Genomic DNA, 20081 nt, shown 5'->3' with positions numbered 1-20081 from the left:
TTGTTATATGTGTGTTTTTTTGTTGTTGTTATTTGTGTTTTATTTTACAATAAAAAAGTTTGAAGAAAAGTGTCAAGAAAATCTAACATTTTCTCACATCATATAAAAAAATAAACTCAAATTTGTAAAGGACGTAAGAGTGGAAACCATAAAACTCCTAGAAGAAAACACAGGTACTCTTTGACATAAATCGAAGCAATATTTTTTTGGATCTGTCTCCTAAGGCAAATGAAACAAAAGCAAAAAAATAAACAAATGGGGTCTAATTAAACTTAAAAGCGTTTACACAGCAAAGGAAACCATCTGCAAAACGAAAAGACAACCTACTGAATGGGAGAAAATATTTGCAAATGATGTGACCTATAAAGGGTTAATATCCAAATATGCAAACTGCTCATATAACTCAATATCAAAAAACCAAACAAGGGCTTCCCTCCCTGGTGGCGCTGTGGCTGAAAGTCCGCCTGCCGATGCAGGGGACACGGGTTCGTGCCCCGGTCCGGGAAGATCCCACATGCCGCGGAGCGGCTGGGCCCGTGAGCCATGGCCGCTGAGCCTGCGCATCCGGAGCCTGTGCTCCGCAACGGGAGACGCCGCAGCAGTGAGAGGCCCGCGTATCGAAAAAAAAAAAAAAAAAAACCAAACAACCCAATAAAAAAATGGGCAGAAGACCTGAATAGACATTTGTCCAAAGGAGACACATGGATGGCCAATAGGCACATGAAAAGATGCTCGATATCACTAATCATCAGAGAAATGCAAATCAAAACCATAATGAGATATCACCTCACACCTGTCAGAATGGCCATCCTCAAAGAGACCACAAATACCAAATGTTGGCAAGAATGCAGCGAAAAGGAAACCCTCGTGCACTGTTATGGGAATGTAAGTTGGTGCAGCCACTATGGAAAACAGTTATGGAGGTTCCTCAAAAAACTAAAAATAGAACTACCATATGATGCAGCAATTCCACTCCTGGGCATATATCCAAAGAAATTGAAAACATTAATCCAAAACGATACAAGCACCCCAATGTTAATAGCAGCATCATTTACAGTAGCCAAGACATGGAAGCAACCTAAGGGCTCATGGACAGACCAATTGATATAGAAGTGGTATATTAGCCATAAAAAAAGAAATTTTACCATTTGCAACAACATGGATGAACTGGAGGGTATTATGCTTAGTGAAATAAGTCAGACAGAGAAAGACAAATATTGTACGTTATCACTTACATGTGGAATCTAATAACACAAATGAATATAACAAAACATAGACTCACAGATATAGAGAACAAACTAGTGGTTACCACTGGGGAGAGGGAAGGGGGAGGGGCAAGACGAAGGGAGGGTGTTAAGAGGTACAACCTACTATGTACAAAATAAATAAGCTACAAGGATATATCATACAGCACAGGGAATATAGCTAATATTTTATAATAACTTTAAATGAAATATAATCTATAAAAATATTGAATCACTATGTTGTACATCTGAAACTAATATAATATTATAAATCAACTATACTTCAATTAAGAAAAAGCAATAAAGTAACATTTTCTTTTTTTTTTTAAGTTATAAAAAAAAGAATCGGGAATAAAGACACAGACCTACTAGAGAATTGACTTGAGGATATGGGGAGGGGGAAGGGTAAGCTGGGACAAAGTGAGAGAGTGGCATGGACATATATACACTACCAAACGTAAAATAGATAGCTAGTGGGAAGCAGCCGCGTAGCACAGGTAGATCAGCTCGGTGCTTTGTGTCCACCTAGAGCGGTGGGATAGGGAGGGTGGGAGGGAGGGAGACGCAAGAGGGAAGAGATATGGGAACATATGTGTATGTATAACTGATTCACTTTGTTATAAAGCAGAAACTAACACACCATTGTAAAGCAATTATACTCCAATAAAGATGTTTAAAAAAAAAAAGAATATGTGTTTCCAGATGTGCTTTAAAATAGTATCTACTAGTTTTCAAATTAAAAATCCAATTGGAGTCTTCATCTAAATTGCATGGAACCACAATTTTAATTGCAGTCTTTACAATGTGGACTTTTCTGACCAGAAACATTGAATGGATTTTCAATTATTAAATTTAAAAAATGTCACTAAGTTAAAAAAAGAAAAGGAATCTAGGCGAGTCAGCACAATAAGAGCCAACTGATGGAAAACCCAGCAAGGCAATAGAGGAGGGGAAGGGGCCAAGCAGCCAATCAGCTGGGAGCCAGTATCTTATGAAGGACTTCTGTTTCAATGAACTGCTCATGGTGACAGGAAATGATTTCATCTATACTGTTTTAATGAAAATTTGCCTTATAACACTTCAAATCATTTTTAAAAGCTTATAGCAAATCATGTACTCCAAAATATCTCAAAGGTGTTCTTAATTCAAAATGACCTCTAGGATGCCTAACTGGAATTGCAAAGAGCTGTTGTGTGTTGATTTCTCACAGACATAAGATTAATCACTTGACTCAGAGTTGTAGCATTCAGCATACCAACCTAGGGCAGCTTTGAGTTCCCAGAATTAGACAAGAAACTTATACCCCTTACTCCCATACTCAGCTCCAGACTCGTTATTAGCAATAGTCGATTAAAAAACAAATGAACAGGAGCTTCCCTGGTGGCCCAGTGGTTGAGAGTCTGCCTGCCGATGCAGGGGACACGGGTTCATGCCCCGGTCCGGGAGGATCCCACATGCCACGGAGCGGCTGGGCCCGTGAGCCATGGCCGCTGAGCCTGCACATCCGGAGCCTGTGCTCCGCAACGGGACAGGCCACAGCAGTGAAAGGCCTGCGTACCGCAAAAAAATACCACACGCAAGATGTTATTACAACTTTAGCAACATGAATTCAGGACTAAGAGAAGAAACACAGGCTCCCAATGTCTGCACTGCATTTTGGAACAGCATCTCCACTGCGTCCCTGTTATTAGAGTCACCAGATGAGAAGCACACCTAGCCCTGCTTCTGCTAAAGCCAATTCCCAGCTGCCCAAGCATTCTGCAGGGTGCAGTCTCTGCACAATGACCATCAGGAAGTTTTCCCAGCTTTTACTAAATTTGCCTCACACAAGATTCTATAACCTGAGGACAAATTTGCCATCACTCAGATTGGCACTCTTCTGTACAAGCCAGTAATGAAAGACACATTCCTCTGGGTTATTAAAATTGTCCAACTTCTTCCCAGTATGAAAAAGGATATAAATGTGATCTTCTCAATTTGGGAAGTACAGCTCCATTCATCTTGAACTTCCACATCCTTACTTTGAAATACATTTGTGAATCACGTCTGAAATAAACAGGACTTTTAGTACAATCTGCAGAGGGCAACGGTCTGTGAACAACAGACCCTAAGTGCCTGGATGTGGCCCCGCAGACTCAGTCTTAATCTGAACCTCTCAGAGGAGACTGTGGTGGCTTGTTGAAGGTCACCAGGTGAGTCAGTGTCAGCTGGGCACACTCTCAAGGTTCTTCTTTCTACTACTAAAAACACCAGAATGTCAATTATATCTCAATCTTAAAATATGAACAATAAAATGAGACATCAACTATGAGGTAGACTCTGACTGGTTGGAAAGATAACAGCTTTTGAGAGCTTACAGAAAATGAGGGAGTTTTTAGCAGTTTTGTTGAGGGGTAATATCCTGTAGCAGTTCAAAGCACAGGTATGGGATGAAGCTGAGCTGCCAGGGTGTGACTCCCAGCTCAGCCTGGCATCTATGGCAGGTTATTTAACCTCCCCAAGCCTCAGTTCCTCATCTGCAAATGCAGATTAACAACAATACCTTTCTCACAGATCTGTTAGGAAGATGAATTTAATAATGTGTATAAAGCATTTAGCACAGTGCCCGGCCCATCATAAGTACTCAAAAAGTGTTTGTCATGATTACTATTATTGGGGGTGTAAACATTTCCATAAAGATAAAGAACTCTCTATTTGATGAACATCTTCTGGGTTTCAATGCAGCATGCTGTCTCCAAAGTAAATACTGCTATTTTTAGAAACCCACAACATTAAAAAGTCACTACTAGTAGTAATTAAGTTCATATATGTGGTTAACACCTTCCACATCTTTGTTTTTCTCCCAACTACTCATCATCGGCAGATAATTTTAATTCCAATAAAACCTGAGATTATTATTATCAGTAATAGTGATGGCTCAGCTAGACAGCTTCTAGAGCATGGGAGCCTGGGGCTGGTGCAGATATTATTTATCTGTCCAATAATCATGCCTCTTTCCCTTGTTCCCATTGGTACAGCCAACATCCCAAAGTAGAAGTTTTCCCTTAATGTCCATTACTTATTTTCACAGCTTCCCTTGCAGCTGTGACTCAGTTGTGGTCAGTGAGGCCTGAGGAGGCTTCAGGAAAGATTTATCCTCTGATGAAAAGAGATGAACAGGGAGGGGGAAGGGTAAGCTGTGACAAAGTGAGAGAGTGGCATGGAAATATATACACTACCTAATGTAAAACAGATAGCTAGTGGGAAGCAGCTGCATAGCACAGGGAGATCAGCTTGGTGCTTTGTGACCACCTAGAGGGGTGGGATAGGGAGGGTGGGAGGGAGATGCAAGAGGGAGGAGATATGGGGATATATGTATATGTATAGCTGATTCACTTTGTTATAAAGCAGAAACTAACACATCATTGTAAAGCATTTATACTCCAATAAAGTTGTTAAAAAAAAAAGAAAAGAAAAGAGATGGACATTAAAAGAGAACAGATTTATTGCTGCTCTCTCTGCCCACCCCTCTCCCCACATCCACAAGCTCCTCCTGTCTTTGAATGAGTTTGGAGAAGCCTGTGATACCCACCGCAGAAGAAACTATTTTCTGTCTATGAGGTGGCAAGTCTGCAGAAAAAATAAGGTAACATATTAAGGATGGGAGAAGAGAAGGATGGAAAGAACCTGGTCCCTGATGATACTGTTTGAGGCACTGATTCAACTCTGGATTGGATCAACCCCAGACTCCCTTCACGTAAGATAATTTAATGTCTTTACTGTTCAAACCACTGGTAGCTGGGCATTCTCTTACCTGCAGCCTAAAGCATCCTAACTGTTATGGGCTGAATTGTGTCCCCCCCACTAAGAGAATTCATATGTTGGAGTCCTCACCTCCAGTAACTCAAAATGGGACTGTATTTGGAGATAGGGTCTTTAAAAAGGTGATTCAACTACAGTGAGGTTCTTCTGGTGTGCCCTAATGCAATCTGACTGGTACCCTTATAAGAAGAGATTTGGACACACAGACATGAGGGGCACATGTACAAAGGAGGCTGAGAGAATTTGTTGCCAGCAGCTCTGGGCTACAAGTAATATTAAAGGAAGTTCTTCAGGCTGAAGGATTAAAAAATACCTGATGGAAACGGATCTACACTAAAGAATGAAGAGCCTCAAGTAAGTGGATAAATATAAAAAACTTTTTCTCATGTTCTAATTTCTTCAAAAGATCATTGTTTAAAGTAAAAAATAATAACCATGATTTCTGAAGATTATATATGTAGACGTAAACCATATGATAATAACACAAAGGGTATTATTTGTAATACTCCTGCCCTTTTTTATGGCTGCGCTGCTCGGCTTTTGGAATCTTAGTTCCTGAATCAGGCCACCACAGTGAAAGTGCCCAGTCCTACTACTGGACTGTCAGGGAATTCCCCGTAATACCTTTACAAAAGAGATTGTTATAGATAGAATTCTGCCCCCTCCCCCTCAAATTCTTAGGCTGAAGCCCTAAACCCCAGTGTGACTAGAGATAGGGCCTTTTGAAAGATAATTAAAGTTAAATGAGGTCAAAAGGGTGGGGCCCTAATCTAATATGACTGCTGTCCTCATAAAAAGAAAGAGAGAGAGATACCACAGATGCATGCACACAGAGAAAAGACTATGTGAGGAAACAATGAGAAGGTGACCATCTGCAAACCTAGGAGAGAAGCCTCAGGAGAAGCCATACCTGTCAACACCTTGATCTTGGCCTTCCAGCCTCCAGAACTGTGAGAAATAAATTTCTATTGTTTAAGCCACCCAGTCTGTAGAATGTTGTTATGGCAGCCCTAGCAAACTGTTACAGTGATCTGGTATACTATCTGTTATCACGAATATACAAATACTAGGGCAACCATGAAAGGAAACAGAAAAGACTGACTGAAGGGTAAAATTTGGGGTGGACATGCTTGTAGGGAACTCAGAGACCAGGTATGCACCAGGAAGACTGTGGTGATTCATTCTCTGGCCTGTGCTTTGTCTCTGTAAGTCACTTCCCAACCTCCTCCACCTGCCCCTTTTCCCAAATTGTGAGGCTACAAGGCCCCTCGTGCGCTGGGCTCAGGAGCAGCAAACCTGGAGGATTGCTGGCTAGAGAGGAAGGCTGAGGCAAGACTCAAATCAGTCCATGTTTATACTTGTGGGTCCCTAGTCAAATATTTCAACCTAGAAGGAAAAAATAGTGGTTCTACTAAAACTAGGACTATGTATCATCAGTAGCAGACCATTATTATTCAATAATTTTCAAGGCCCCTATTAGAATGAGAAATTGAAAACTGACCAGAATTCAGAAGTAGGGAAGAAAGTCTCAAGTACTTACACAACTCAAAATGCAAAAAAAAAAAAAAAAAGGAAGAGAAGGAAGAGGAAGTAGAGGACAAAGGGGGAGGAGGGGGAGGGGGAGGAAGTTACAGCAAGACAGCTTCAAAGAAAGCAGTCTATTGTCCATTTTCCTATCACCCACCATTTCAACATGAGAGGGGCACGGCACTCTCAGAACAGGATAGCTTCCTGGAGGTGTCAGGACCTCAGGACAGGGGAGTAGACCCAGGGAAGGGAAAACAGGCTACTTGGCAACTCAAGAGTCTTGGGTCTGGGGCTCCTCCCAACAGGTGCCACTCCTAGAAAAAGGGCGCCCATCCCATGTCAGTGATCTACAAAGCGACGTGAGGTGTCCTCAAGTCAGCAGCACACTAAAGGATGAGGTCAGCATTGCCAGTGATTCGAAATCTAGATTGTGAACAAATGAACACTGAGCAGACTCCCTGGTGTCTCTGCTTCGTGGCTTTCAATTCCTGATCTATTTGTGGGATGTCACTACTGGTTTTGGTTGTTATTTTTTGTTCTTGACCTGGTTGTTGGTCAACATTTTTTAACCCAGTGAGGACCTACTTGAAAAACCACTTTGTTATTTCCTAGGATGGGTACACAGGTGTTCATTTTGTGCACGTTCATGTTAATCTTCTTTAAACTTTAAAGTCACTCTGTACTTTCAAGAGATTTGCACTTTTCCACTGCCAAAAAAAAAAAGGAGGTGGGGAGACACCTACAGATACTGCCTGAATAATCTTTGCAGAACGAGACATTACAACTGATCTCCCAGGCTAGGGGTTTTCAGTTCGCTGTGCATCAGTCACCAGGGGTGGGCATGGGGGGGCGGGGAGAGAATTGTTAGAAAGGCAGATTCCCTGGCCCGGCCTTGGAGATGCCACAGTAGGTGAACTATGGCCCCAGATGAGCCCTAAAATATAGCACGTTGGACAAGTTCAAAATTTCATTTGGGAGATCACCTCTGTGGCTGCCCAGATAATTGCATTCTCAAACCACAGGGCAGGAACCCGGGAGCCTCCTTATCGACACAGAGTCTCTCTCCTTGGCAAAAAGAGCGGCCGTTCTTTCAAGAACCTTCAGGTGTTCCAGGCCATAAAAGCAAAGGAGCAAAATGGCTAAGGATGTGCAACACAGAGACCATCACCGGATGCTCGGGGAGGGAGGGCTGAGCTCATCACCTCTCCCAGGTACACTCTGTGAGTCACCGGGGGGCCTATCTCTGCACCAAGGCAGAAAGAATTCCATCATTAAGTCTAGACTGCTCTGCCCTTCCAGGGCGGTGATAGTATTGAATCAAACACCAGCCACTTCCCAGAAAACTACCTCATCTTTTTAAAGAGAGAAGAAAGGGAGAAAAAGGGAGTTGTTTCCCAATCACAGAGGGGTGGAATCAGGTATTGGACTTCTTTCTTAAAGGTCTGAGTCATCAAAGATTGTTTTGAACTTTGCAACCTCTGGCCAACATTGTACCTGCAGGTTTTCTCAGAAGACGTGGCATTTCCGTAGAACTCCCTACTCCAACATGTTCCGTAGAACATGTTGCATCTACATGTATGTGAGAGCCTGAGCACAACTCAAGAGGCCGAGATGGGAAAGGATGAGGACAGTGGGACTCCACCAGGACACACCACAACCTCTGTCTCCCTCACTTTGGTTGACAGTCATAAGGAACTCATTTTTTGAAATAAATAAAATAACAGCTGTGAGTGGAGAAGGCTTGAACTAAATGAATTTGGCTTGAAGGAATAAGAGCCAGGCTTAGAGAGGGTATTGGCCAGGTAGGCTGGTTCTTCCTTTTTGGCTCCTTTCAAATATTCATGAGTGTCCTGTGTGCCCTGCAGAGTGCTGTGTTCCCAGAAGAGCTTGCCCCAGTGGACAACCTTGAAGATAATGTCCCTGCCCTCTGCCCCTCGGAACTCTCACAACTTCTCTTGAAGACATGCCAGCCCGAGTCCCTTTGCAACACCAAGGGCAGCTGAGACATAGCTTCCTGTCTGGCTTGGAAAACCTGGTTTCATATCCATTACCTGTTTTAAATAAGGGCCTCCATAGGCTAAAGGCCAACCCACTGCTCACAAATGAACTGTAACGGGCCTTTTAAAAGTGTCTCTCATGCATAGGGAGGGTTTACTGGATGCCATGGCTCTTCTGCTCAGACACATAAAACCCAGATGCCCTGCTCTGGCTCATTCTCTTTGGCAGTTGCAGCAGCGGCGGCAGCAGCAAGATTTCCCTATATAATCACGTGACCCTGCAGCTGGGAATAACTGAAATTGCGCTACATGCACCCCCTTCTCTGGGCTTCTCTGGCATCGTCAGAGGCAAAAAAAGGAAAGTTCATGCTAAAAGCACATGTGGTAACAGTCACCATTCTCTTTCTCTGCTCCACTATGGCCCAGTACAAACACCATCGTCTTGAAATGAGAGCAATTTGGCCAATCCAACAAAGTAGACCACTTGCTTCTGCACATTGGACACCAGGAGAGGAACATCCTGCCTTAATCCACACAACAATCCTATAATAGAAATACCATCCCCACTTTTTAGGTAAAGCAATAGGCTCAGAGAGCTGAAGTAGCTTATCCCAAGTCACACAGCTAGTGGTGGCTGAGATATGAACAGCTGATTCCAACAGTGTCACGTGACCCAACCACTTTTTGACTAAACTAAAAGTCATCTTCATTCCCAATGTTTAAGGAAATGACAACAAGTGGAATTTTGGACTTAATTCCATTCTCTGTTATTAAAGAAACAAACTCCAATGTGCTTATAAGTCAGCTTGGGTTGTTCCAGGGGAGGCCCATTCCTGTGACCTCCCAGCCATTTTTTGTTTCTTTTTGTTGGGGAAGGTGGTTGCATGCCTAGCCCCTGGTCACCCTGAGCGAAATATCATCATGTTGGTCAATCACCCCTCTTGTTCTATATGAAAAAGCACAATCCGGGAATTCCCTGGCAGTCCAGTGGTTAGGACTCTGAGCTTTCACGGCGGAGGGCCCGGGTTCCATCCCTGGTTGGGGAACTAAGATCCCACAAGCCGCATGGGCGGCCAAAAAAACCTCCACAATCCTGGGAAAACAAACTTGCTGACGTCCATCCAGCTTTGCAGCTGGCTCTGCATCTTTGCTACCTTGGTTCTGAACCATAAACACTTTCTTCTAGAGAAAAAGCAACCTATCCCTAAAAGGATGGGTGGATGTTATTTGATTATTTTGGAGCATGTGACATTTTAAAACAAATTTCTCAGGTAACTTCCATGCTTGACATGCAAGGCCAAGAAAACCAAATCTTATGGAATCACGTTTATTGCAGTTATACCACTGGTGATTTGAAACAGACATCAGATGAAAGACGCTTATTCCAACTTCTTATTATTGAGAAATAAATATTTTGAAAATGATTCATCTACTGTTCTAAGGAATTGCCTTTACTTTCCTTTGTGAAACTCAGAAGAATTCTGAACCCATCTTTGCCATTATCAATTTATCTTCAGGGACTCGTTCTTACCAGCAAACATTTTCGTGCAAGTCACCGGTGCTCTTGGATCCCAGGCCTTGGTGCGAACATGAGAGGGCTGCACAGTACCACGTACACGGTAGGAGCTCAATAAATGCCCGCTGCGTGAATGAATGGTGCCCCTGCAAGCTGGACAGAGGGGATGCGCCTCCCAACTTGTATAACGGCCACCGTTGTAGTCTAAGACTCATGGGCCAAATGGTGCCTCTCACATTCTAGAATTATCTACCTCCTACTGTAGCTCACTTCCTTTTCTTAAGGCCAAAATATAGAATGCGAACTGACGTTCACTGGTTACTACTTGACCTCGTTTACATTTTGCAACAAGGTTCACTGATTTTTTTTTTTTTACCCTCAATGAACCATCTGTTTTTAGATACTGGGAAGCCCCACTGAGGTACAAAAGTCTAGAAACTGCAGTTGGCTCAGACCCCAGGGCCAAAGTCATCAAAACCAGAGATGGGGGAGCAGGAAGTAAACTGCTTCTCACAGGGAAACATGAAGGTTGGGGTGTTAAAAGCTCCTTTTCGGTGTTTGTTGAATGCTGACTCTGTGCATTTGGTATTAAATGCAGGATGTGGGCAGCGTGAGGAGAGTTGAGGTGATCAAAGTTTATCTGGCACCACACGGTGCCTTCTCTTAAACTCTGCAGCAGAGCTGATTATCTCTGTGAATGCCAAACTGAGGAAAACTGTCCCATTTTTGTCCAGGTGGGCCCCTGTGCATGTCCCCAGTGCCCGAGTCAGTGCCCATGGTACTGGGGTTGCGCTAACGCTCCCTTCTCCCTCCGTGAGAAAACAGGTGGCCTTTATTTGTTATCACCCACCCTCCTCTGCCTCGTGGAGGTCATCCCATGGTCAAGCCCTCAATTTGTACCAGGCAAGAATGGAGGGGGTGGAGAATGGACTCTTCTGCATGGTGTGGAAGCAAAGCTCAATTCTGATTGAGGACGAAAGAAATCTCCAAGAAGGAAATGTGTTCATTCCAAGGGGCTGATCCAAGCAGACAAGGATTAACTGAATCAATTAACTATGAGGTCTCGCGAGTGCCCGGCACTGTGGCAGCCTCAGCTTCAAGGATCAGCTACTTGAAGCTCCCCAAGTCGTAAACCACCTAGAAATCCCCTCCTCCCCCAAACTGCATTTCCTAATGAGTACTGTTTGGATGCAATCATTTCTCTCCACACACCCTTTCCTCCAATTTCAACAGAATAAAAAATTGCAGAGAACAGTCCTCATAAAATACTCTGTTCCTGGCACTTGCAGTTTGTATGCTCACCCTCAGTTTCTGCCATTCTGTTGGACTCCCAGAACAGCCTGTCTGCAACACTCACAACACAGATGAAGACTATATCCAGCAATATAGTCAGAAACAGAAAATTAAGAGGCAACAAAGATAAGCAGATTTTCCAGCTCATGCCACCCCTTTCCTCATTGAATTTAAACACATTAGAACAAAAGGCACTACAGATTCAAGTCTCTCTTAAAGAAAAAAATTTAAAGGAGCATCTGTGCAGGATCACTACAATTTGGCAGGAACTTTCTTATATTCGATAATTTATTAATGATTCTTAAATTAGCAGATAATCTAGATGGATATAATGGCTTAGAAGACCTACATCTGTTAATGCAAAGACCTTAATACCAAACATTCAATACCTAAGGTATTCATATTTTACAGGGAGGTAAATGGTAGTCCACTTCCCTAAACTTTATTTACTCAAATTACAGGTTAAAAACTCAAAAGCTGAGCAAGAAGTGGCAGAGACAAGTAATGTATATGAAGGGGAACTGGCATCCCCCGCCCCAAAAATCTACGAAAAAGCCAATTGTGTTACCAGCTAGAATATTAACAATAACTTGCTGACAACTCCCCATGACAGATCTAATTAGAAGGTGGCAATAAATGTTTCCAGGTGTTTAATTAAGTGTGATAATTATTTCTTTCCTTAAAGACAGATGGAGTCATATGTTTACATTTCAAAGCATAATGTTTCCTTAGTTAAAACACTGTGGAAACAATTTTGTGTAACACAAGATTCAAACCAGGATAAAAATATCTGCTGTGATAAGCGGCACTTAAAGTGATTTATCAGCTCTAACTTTCATATTAGCTCTAACTTTCACAATGGCAACTTAAAGCTTGCTCTGTTCTGGTTATTTCCTTTAACCACATAGTTTTGTCTCCCTTATGCCTCAATGAATAATTTCTACTCAACAGGTCATTTCCCTACCAGCATCTCCTAAATGAATTCTTATCAAGAAGGTGGGGAAATTTTATGGGTATCTCTACTTTCACAGCAAGAAGATAGCAAGAATAAACTGAGATACAGAAGAATTCAGGGACCTCAGCAACCAGGGAATCATTTTATTGTTGGATTAAAGTACTGTACTGCTATCAATTAAATCTGCTTTTTAGGGCAGAAATACACCCTACATTGAGATAGTATTGGCCACCAATAAAAATAATTTATGCAAGGATGGAATTATCAGTCTTAAGTAACTCCAGGATTTCTTTGTTTCAACACTGAGCACTCAACTACTGTCTCCCTCCTCCCATGATTCTCTCAGGGTACTGCTCTTCCTACCTAGGGCTGTGTTTTATCAGTTGGCTTTAGCAATAGGGTGTCACTGAATCAATAAACATCTTTTAGGCGCCCAAACCCGGTTGGTCAGAGTGGTCTTGAACATGCCTATCAGCCACCCTGGGTCCGAGGGCGCTCATCAAGTGTTCTTGCATCAGGTTTTGAAGGCTGAGAGTCGAGAGGGCGCGCAAAGACACGGACGGACACACAAACACACACACAAACTTTCTTCCTCAAAGGAAGTCTCCACCGAACGATCTCAAGGCAAAACTCTAGTCCCTGCCCATTTTACAATGCAGGGTTGGATTACAATCTCAGGCTAGCATCTCGGTCTGCAATCTGGGGCATCCTGATAACCGGGCCAGTCCTTTCGACAGCAGGAGCTGTTACCAGGAGGGCGTGACACGTAGTGGGGGCCGCGTCTGCAGAAGGAAGCAAGGAATAGGGATGGGGCTCAGTGCAGGAGGTGGAAGTTAAGGGGTCAGCCCAAATCGGTAAGGGCCCCGAGCTGGAGGTCTCAGGTTGTCTCTGCGCTGCAGGAACTGAGTAAAACTCTGCGGAGATTTCGGAGCTGTGCGCGTCTGCACACACACGCACAAACACACACACTCGCTCACACGCACTCCCACCCACTCCCACCCACTCCAGAGACTCTCGGCGAGCTGAAAGCGCGCCCTCAGGAGCAGCCCACAGCCCAGCAGCCGGGGAAGCCCTGCGAGGGTGTGTGCGGAACCGGCGCGCCCAGGAGGCACTTACTCGGAAGAGGGGGCCCGGTGGCGCCGGGACGCCAAGAGGCGAGCTGGGCGATCTGACGGCGCGGAGCTGCCTAGACTCTTGAACGCTCGCGGGGCCCCGCGGACTCACGAGCAGAGCGCGGGCCAGAGACGGCGGGAGAAAGGGAGCCAGGGGCAAGGCAAAAGAAACGAGGGGCGGGGATAGGAGGAGGAGCTAAGGAGACGGGGGCGGGGCGAAAGGTGGAGTTAGGAGGCTGGGGGCGGAGCCGGCCAAGGAGGAGGAGCCGGGAGGTCGGGGGCGGAGCGTGCGGAGGAGGAGGAGCGGAGCAGCCGGGGAGGCAAGGTAGAGGAGGATCTAGCGGTCCAGGGCGGGGAGGGGAGGAGAACCCCAGCGGCCGTGACTGGGCAGACTGGGCCTGGCGTTGGGGGTCAGGAGTGGCCAGAGCTCCGGAGACCGCGGAGGAGAGCTGGACAGCTACCTGGGAGCTGGACTTGAGCTGCAAGGCAAGATTTTTGGGCGCGAGGAGCCAGGACAGGCTTGGGAGATATGCAAGGAAGACGTTACCTTTCGGGTCTCTCAGTTTCTTCAACTGTGAAAATGAGATACCAACCTCGTAGTGAGTTGAATCGGTTAAGTGAGCTCATGCCTGGCACCTAACAAGTACGCATGAATTTTATCATCTGTTATCTGTTGCCGTTATCATCCTCATCATCATTTTCCGTATAAGCCCCTAAATCCCGCCTGCTCTTAACGTTGTGTGTGTGTGTGTGTGTTTCAGCCTCTACTGGCCTCAAGTCTACCTGGCGATACCTGACGCGCTAGCGATTCCTAGTTTCCATTCGCGGGGGGTGCAGGGCTCCCTCTCAAAGTTAAAAGGCTCATTGGCTCCTGGGAAGCCAGACTGGTCTGAGGCACCCCCGTGGACTTCAGTGACTGCCCCTGCCCACGGAGCCGAAGGCTGGCTATTCATTGGAATGGGACCGAATCTGGGCCTTCCTTCTGGTGAAGAGCCCTGACCCGGGGTAGCCATTTTCAAGGGCGAAGGTGCTGGACCTTGGTAGGAGTGTGATGAATCCGTCCTCCATTAAGCACCTACTATATGGTAGTTCTGTGCAGAGGGCTGGGAATATGAATAATACTAGCAAAACTTAATATATGCAGGTCACTTATAATCCTCACAACAACTTATAAATGTAGCTCCTGTAGCTACTTTAAGTTTTACAAAGGGAAAGGGAGGCATAAGTGAAGTAAAATACCCTACCCAAAGTTACACATTTAGGAAGTGGCAGAGCGTGGTTGGGACACAGGAAAGTAAACACTTGTTAGGTGAAATAGACTAAAATCACAACACATTTGGGTTTAATGCCCAAAATAGGAATATACAGAAGATGTATACAGAAGACGTAAACATCTCTTAGAGATGTTTAAGACACTGTCCTGTGGTTATAGCTATGGGGAGGGGAGTGTCAGGAAGATTTTTCTGAAGGAGGTGATGTCTAAGCTCAATTTGGAAGAAGAAATGGGAGCTTCACAGCACCTATAGGTGGAGAAAGGACACAGTAAACATTTTTCAAGCATTCAGAAGGGTTAGGGAAGAAGTGGAGATTGGAATGAAGCTAAAACAATAGAAAAGGACCAAATCTAAGCGCGTTCTTCCAATAGGAGCTGAAGAACACTAATTTGACCCTTGTTTTGGAGAAAGTCAGAAGGATTTTAAGCATGGGAGACATGTCAAATGTTCTAGAAAGGTTAATCTGAAAACAGCATAGAGAATACCAGAGCCAGGAAACTTGATTTATGGAGTTATTGAAATAAGTCAGGTTGTGATACAGTGGTAGGCAGAATAAGAACTCCAGGAAAGATGTTCACACCAGAATCCCCAGAACCTGTGAATATGTTACCTTACATGGCAAAAGGGACTTGGCAGGTGTGATTAAGGTTAAAGATAATGAGATGGGGAGATTATCTTGGATTATTTGGGTGGATCTAATCTAATCATATGCTTCCCCTAAAGTGGAAGAATGAGTCAGAGATTCAAAGCATGAGAAGGGCTTGACCTGGGTCAGAAGCCAAGGAGGGTGGGTGGTCTCTAGAAGCTGGGAATGGACCTCAGTCAACAACAACAACAACAAAATGGGAATCTCAGTTCTACCACCATAAGGAAATGGATCCTCCCTTGGAGACTCCAGAAAGGAACTCAGGTCTACTGACACTTTGAGTTTATCCTGGTGAGATCCATACTGGACTTCTGACCTGTAGAACTGTAAAATAATAAATGTATGTTGTTTTAAACCCCTAAATTGCTGTTAATTTGTTGTGGCAGTAATAGGAAATAATTACAGATGCTGAATGCTTAAACTAAGTGGATGGAAAGAAGATGGATTCAAGGCTTAACACAGGCCCTGGAGACTAATGGGATGTGAGGGTTAAGGGAAAGAAAATAATCTAGGCCGCTTTATGGGGTTTCTGGATTGCCAGGCTCAGTCTTTGGTAGTGCCACGCAGTGCAGGGAGTAATAAAGTAATTAAAAAGGTTTGTACACTCCCAGGCCTCCCCTACTCCTCAAAATCATTAGAAATGATCCCTGAAAGCCCATGGGCAGTGATATTTGTCACCACGAACTGAGAGTCCTAATAATGGGTTTGCTCTGTGTAAGCTGGATACTTTGGACAAAGCACAAAGCCTTAATGAAACATGGCTTCTTCTACTGTGTGAGATAGGAGCCCCATCTGTATGACTGCTGGGAGAGTCAGCCAGGATGTCATGGTGTCTGTAACCTCAACCCCAGTAACTTTCACCATTGCTTCATTTCAGTCTCCCTTGTTTCAAGCTGCACCCTGGAGCAGCAATCTCCAGAGATATTTCTACCTTTATAGAAAAAGATTCTTTCATCTTTATCTCCATCATTCTACACCCCTACTGCAGCCTTTCATCCTTGGTCCTCACACTCTTTTTTTACCTCATGCAGACTTGCATTTCTCCCAGTTGGCTTCCTTTCCTACACAGCCTAACCCCAAGAGCCAATACCTTAGTCACTCACTGCTAGTGCCTCCTATTGCTTTACTACATTGTCCTTTCCTTCTACTACCTGGCAAATATTTTTAGCCATCCACATTATTCATAAGCTCTACTTAAGAAGCACCAAAAAGTGTAAAACCTGATGCTCTGCAGATTCATGAGGATTTTCTCCTGCATCATGGATGGAAAGGAGAAGTGTGTTCCATCTTTACCCCTTTCCTCAAGACATCTTTTGCACCCCTAACCCCTCCTGCTCTTGATATATAATCTCACCTCCTATTTCAAATAAAATATAGAGTGAACTTTTAAAAAAATTTAATTAATTAATTTATTTATGGCTGTGTTGGGTCTTCATTGCTGTGCACAGGCTTTCTCTAGTTGCGGTGCGCGGGGCCTACTCTTTGTTGTGGTGCGTGGGCTTCTTATTGCGGTGGCTTCTCTTGTTGCGGAGCACGGACTCTAGGTGCACGGGCTTCAGTAGTTGTGGCACGTGGGCTTCAGTAGTTGTGGCACACTGGCTTACTTGCTCTGCGGCATGTGGGATCTTCCCGGACCAGCACTCGAACCCATGTCCCTTGCATTGGCAGGCGGATTCTTAACCACTGTGCCACCAGGGAAGCCCCAAAGGAAATATATAGATCATCAATAGAGAATTTTCTCTACTTCCTACCCCAGTTACCAAAAATGCCATCTATATCAACAGTCACATTGACTTCCTTTCTCTCACCCCAGTGGATCAGAGCAAACCCATCCACCAGTTCTCTGGGTCCCCAAGGAGCCCTCCCTTCTATCTACAGGGGCCACATTCTGTTGAATACCCCTTCTTTTCTATCTTGGACCTCTCAATTTCTATGCTTCCCCCATAAAATATTTAAAAATGCTAAAATGTTAAAATGATAAAATTTAAAAATCTCCACAAATCCTACCACCTTCTCTCACTGCAACCCTCTTTACTAGGGCCATCTAGACCTGAGTGACTATAGGAGCTGATAGCTGAAATGACTCAGAGTGGGCATTGCCTCAGAGCTTACTTTAGGAGGCCTGGTAAGGGGCCTCTACAATCCCAGGCAACTTGCATCATTGTCATCAAAGAACAACCAGTCTTTCTTCTAATAAAGATATTGGATTCCACCTTACTACACAGAGGGATAATATTTAGAAATTAGTAAGATAATTACCTTTCCTATCTTACTTGGGCCAAAAGATACTTGGATCATTTCACTTTCAAACTAGCACTTGCATACTTCCAGTTCGGAGTTGTAAAAAACATAGAATCTAGGAAGCTCCTAATAACTAATCCATTATTCAATGGCTAATTATATTTTAAAATAATTGCAGCTGTCTCTGGATTAACTGAATCCTTTCAGACCAAACCCCACCCCCCAAAAAAACCCCAAACCCTATAAATCACATGAAGTGGAGAGAGCTGTAATGAGAGCTGCATGCCAAAAATACCTCTGTGCATACCTTCTATTTTTACTTCTGCCCAGTCGAAGGTATAGGAACTAACATCAGACAGCTTAAAGTTGAAAAAATCTTCTGACCCAGCTTCCTCTTGTACTCTTCTTTTGCTTCAAGCCTCTTCTCTGCTTACTCAGTGTCAGCCTCCTCTTTTTGAGTGTAAGGAAATAACTACATGGCACCGTGAAATGTACAATAAAAATCTATGCATAAATACTCTGGGAGGAGAATGGAAGTGACTCACACTCCTTGGGGGAATGGAGAGGATTTCACAAAGGAGGTTCCATCCAACCAAGTTGAAAAGGATGAACTCAAGCTTGCCCGGCAGAAGAGCACTCCAGGCATCATGGAGAGAGAAGATAGTCTAACATTTTCTGGCACTAAAATCACTGAAGCAAGGATGTGCACCTTGAACACAGCCCACAGAAATATCTACGTGGCCTTTGTGCTTTAACTACATTTTAATGGGACTATATCAATGAACATGCCTGATTCAAAACATGGCTATAACTTCACCATTCTCTAAGGTCACTATCTGATTGTCTACTGCTTCAACTCTATTCCCAGTCCCATTTCTTTTCAGAGCTTTACCATAACATGTAATCTTGTTCTTAGAGTAACAATATGGGTATGGTAAAGAGTACATTTTTCCTAACAGAAGTCAAGGTGCATACTGGGTAGGGTAGGAGAATTGTTCAATGTCATGCAAACTAGAAACTTGGGGATAGAACAAAAATCAAGATTTGGGGGTCAGTGATCTTTTCCTATTACTTCCATATACCTCAACCCCTACTCCTATTATACACCACTAGTGATTATACCTTCATCATAGAGCATTTTTCACTTTTTTATTCAGAATTACTTACCTATGTTACTAAAATACACCTCTTCCTAAGAAAGTTTTCTAGAACTGTTGCCTGCATTAAAGGTAACTTCATCCACATTCTTAGCCAATTCGATCAGCCACCCTCTACATGAAACCAAGCTCTTTGCATATTTCCAGGTTTTCACCCCTTAAGCCATTCCTCTATAGAAAATATAGTGATGCCCCTACCCAGAACCCTTATTTTTCTGTGATTGCACCACTGGATTCTTCATCTATGTGGGTTCTTCCTCACCTGAACTGTTTTCTCCTTTTTGACCATCTCAAATCTTACTTGAGCCTATCCCCAATACTATAGTCTATTTTTTTGTCCTTAGCTGCATAATTCTACTCTGAAAGGCTTTTTCTATACATATGGGTCTAAATTCCTGGCTCTATCAAGAGTTCTCTTCTGTGCTTACAGCCATGAAATGCTAGCCCACGTTGGCAAGGCATTACATGATTTTAAACAAAAAAGGCTCCCACCTTAGTCCTGGAATACTCGAAGCACAGCACCCTCCCCTAGTGGGTTCTGACTTCCACGCTGTCCTCTTTCAATAGCCTCACTTCTTTCCCTCTCATTATCAGTCTTCAGAGTAAAGAGTTGGTGTGCTAGTTATTTCCATGTACCTGTGCTTCCTCTCTCTGTGTGTGTACATGGGTCTGTTCATCTCTCTCTCTCTACATAAAAATGGCCATATGGATTTTAAAAAAGTGTATTCAATATTGTGGCGGATTGCAAATGGTCTCAGAATAAAGACACAGCCAAGGTTATGGTTAAGTCCTTTTGTTAAGATCTCAGAAAGATTTTTGGGTGCACCATGTATACCGTTTTTGTGAGACACTAAGATTTCTAAGCATCTTAAGGTGGTATATACCACAGCAACCTCACAGGGGGCCCAAGGTAGAGAAATAAAATACAGGTGTGGCTTTTGTCTAATGAGTGGATTATAATTTAATATACAAGAAACCCACAACCGTTTTTTTTTGTTGGTTTTTTTGCGGTACGTGGGCCTCTCACTGTTGTGGCCTCTCCCGTTGCGGAGCACAGGCTCTGGATGCGCAGGCTCAGCAGCCATGGCTCACGGGCCTAGCTGCTCCGCGGCATGTGGGATCTTCCCAGACCGGGGCATGAACCCATGTCCCCTGCATCGGCAGGCAGACTCTCAACCACTGCGCCACCAGGGAACCCCCCACAACGTTTTAAAAAGCAATTTTACTAGACTGAAGCATAGAGGACAGGACAGTATAAAATGCAAAGAGGTCTTTGAATGCTCAAACTTCTCTATCCAGGAAAACAGGCTGAGAAAAC

Source organism: Phocoena phocoena, chromosome 3 (genome assembly GCF_963924675.1).
Source record: "Phocoena phocoena chromosome 3, mPhoPho1.1, whole genome shotgun sequence".
Taxonomy (NCBI): domain Eukaryota; kingdom Metazoa; phylum Chordata; class Mammalia; order Artiodactyla; family Phocoenidae; genus Phocoena; species Phocoena phocoena.
This window is presented reverse-complemented; position numbering follows the sequence as displayed.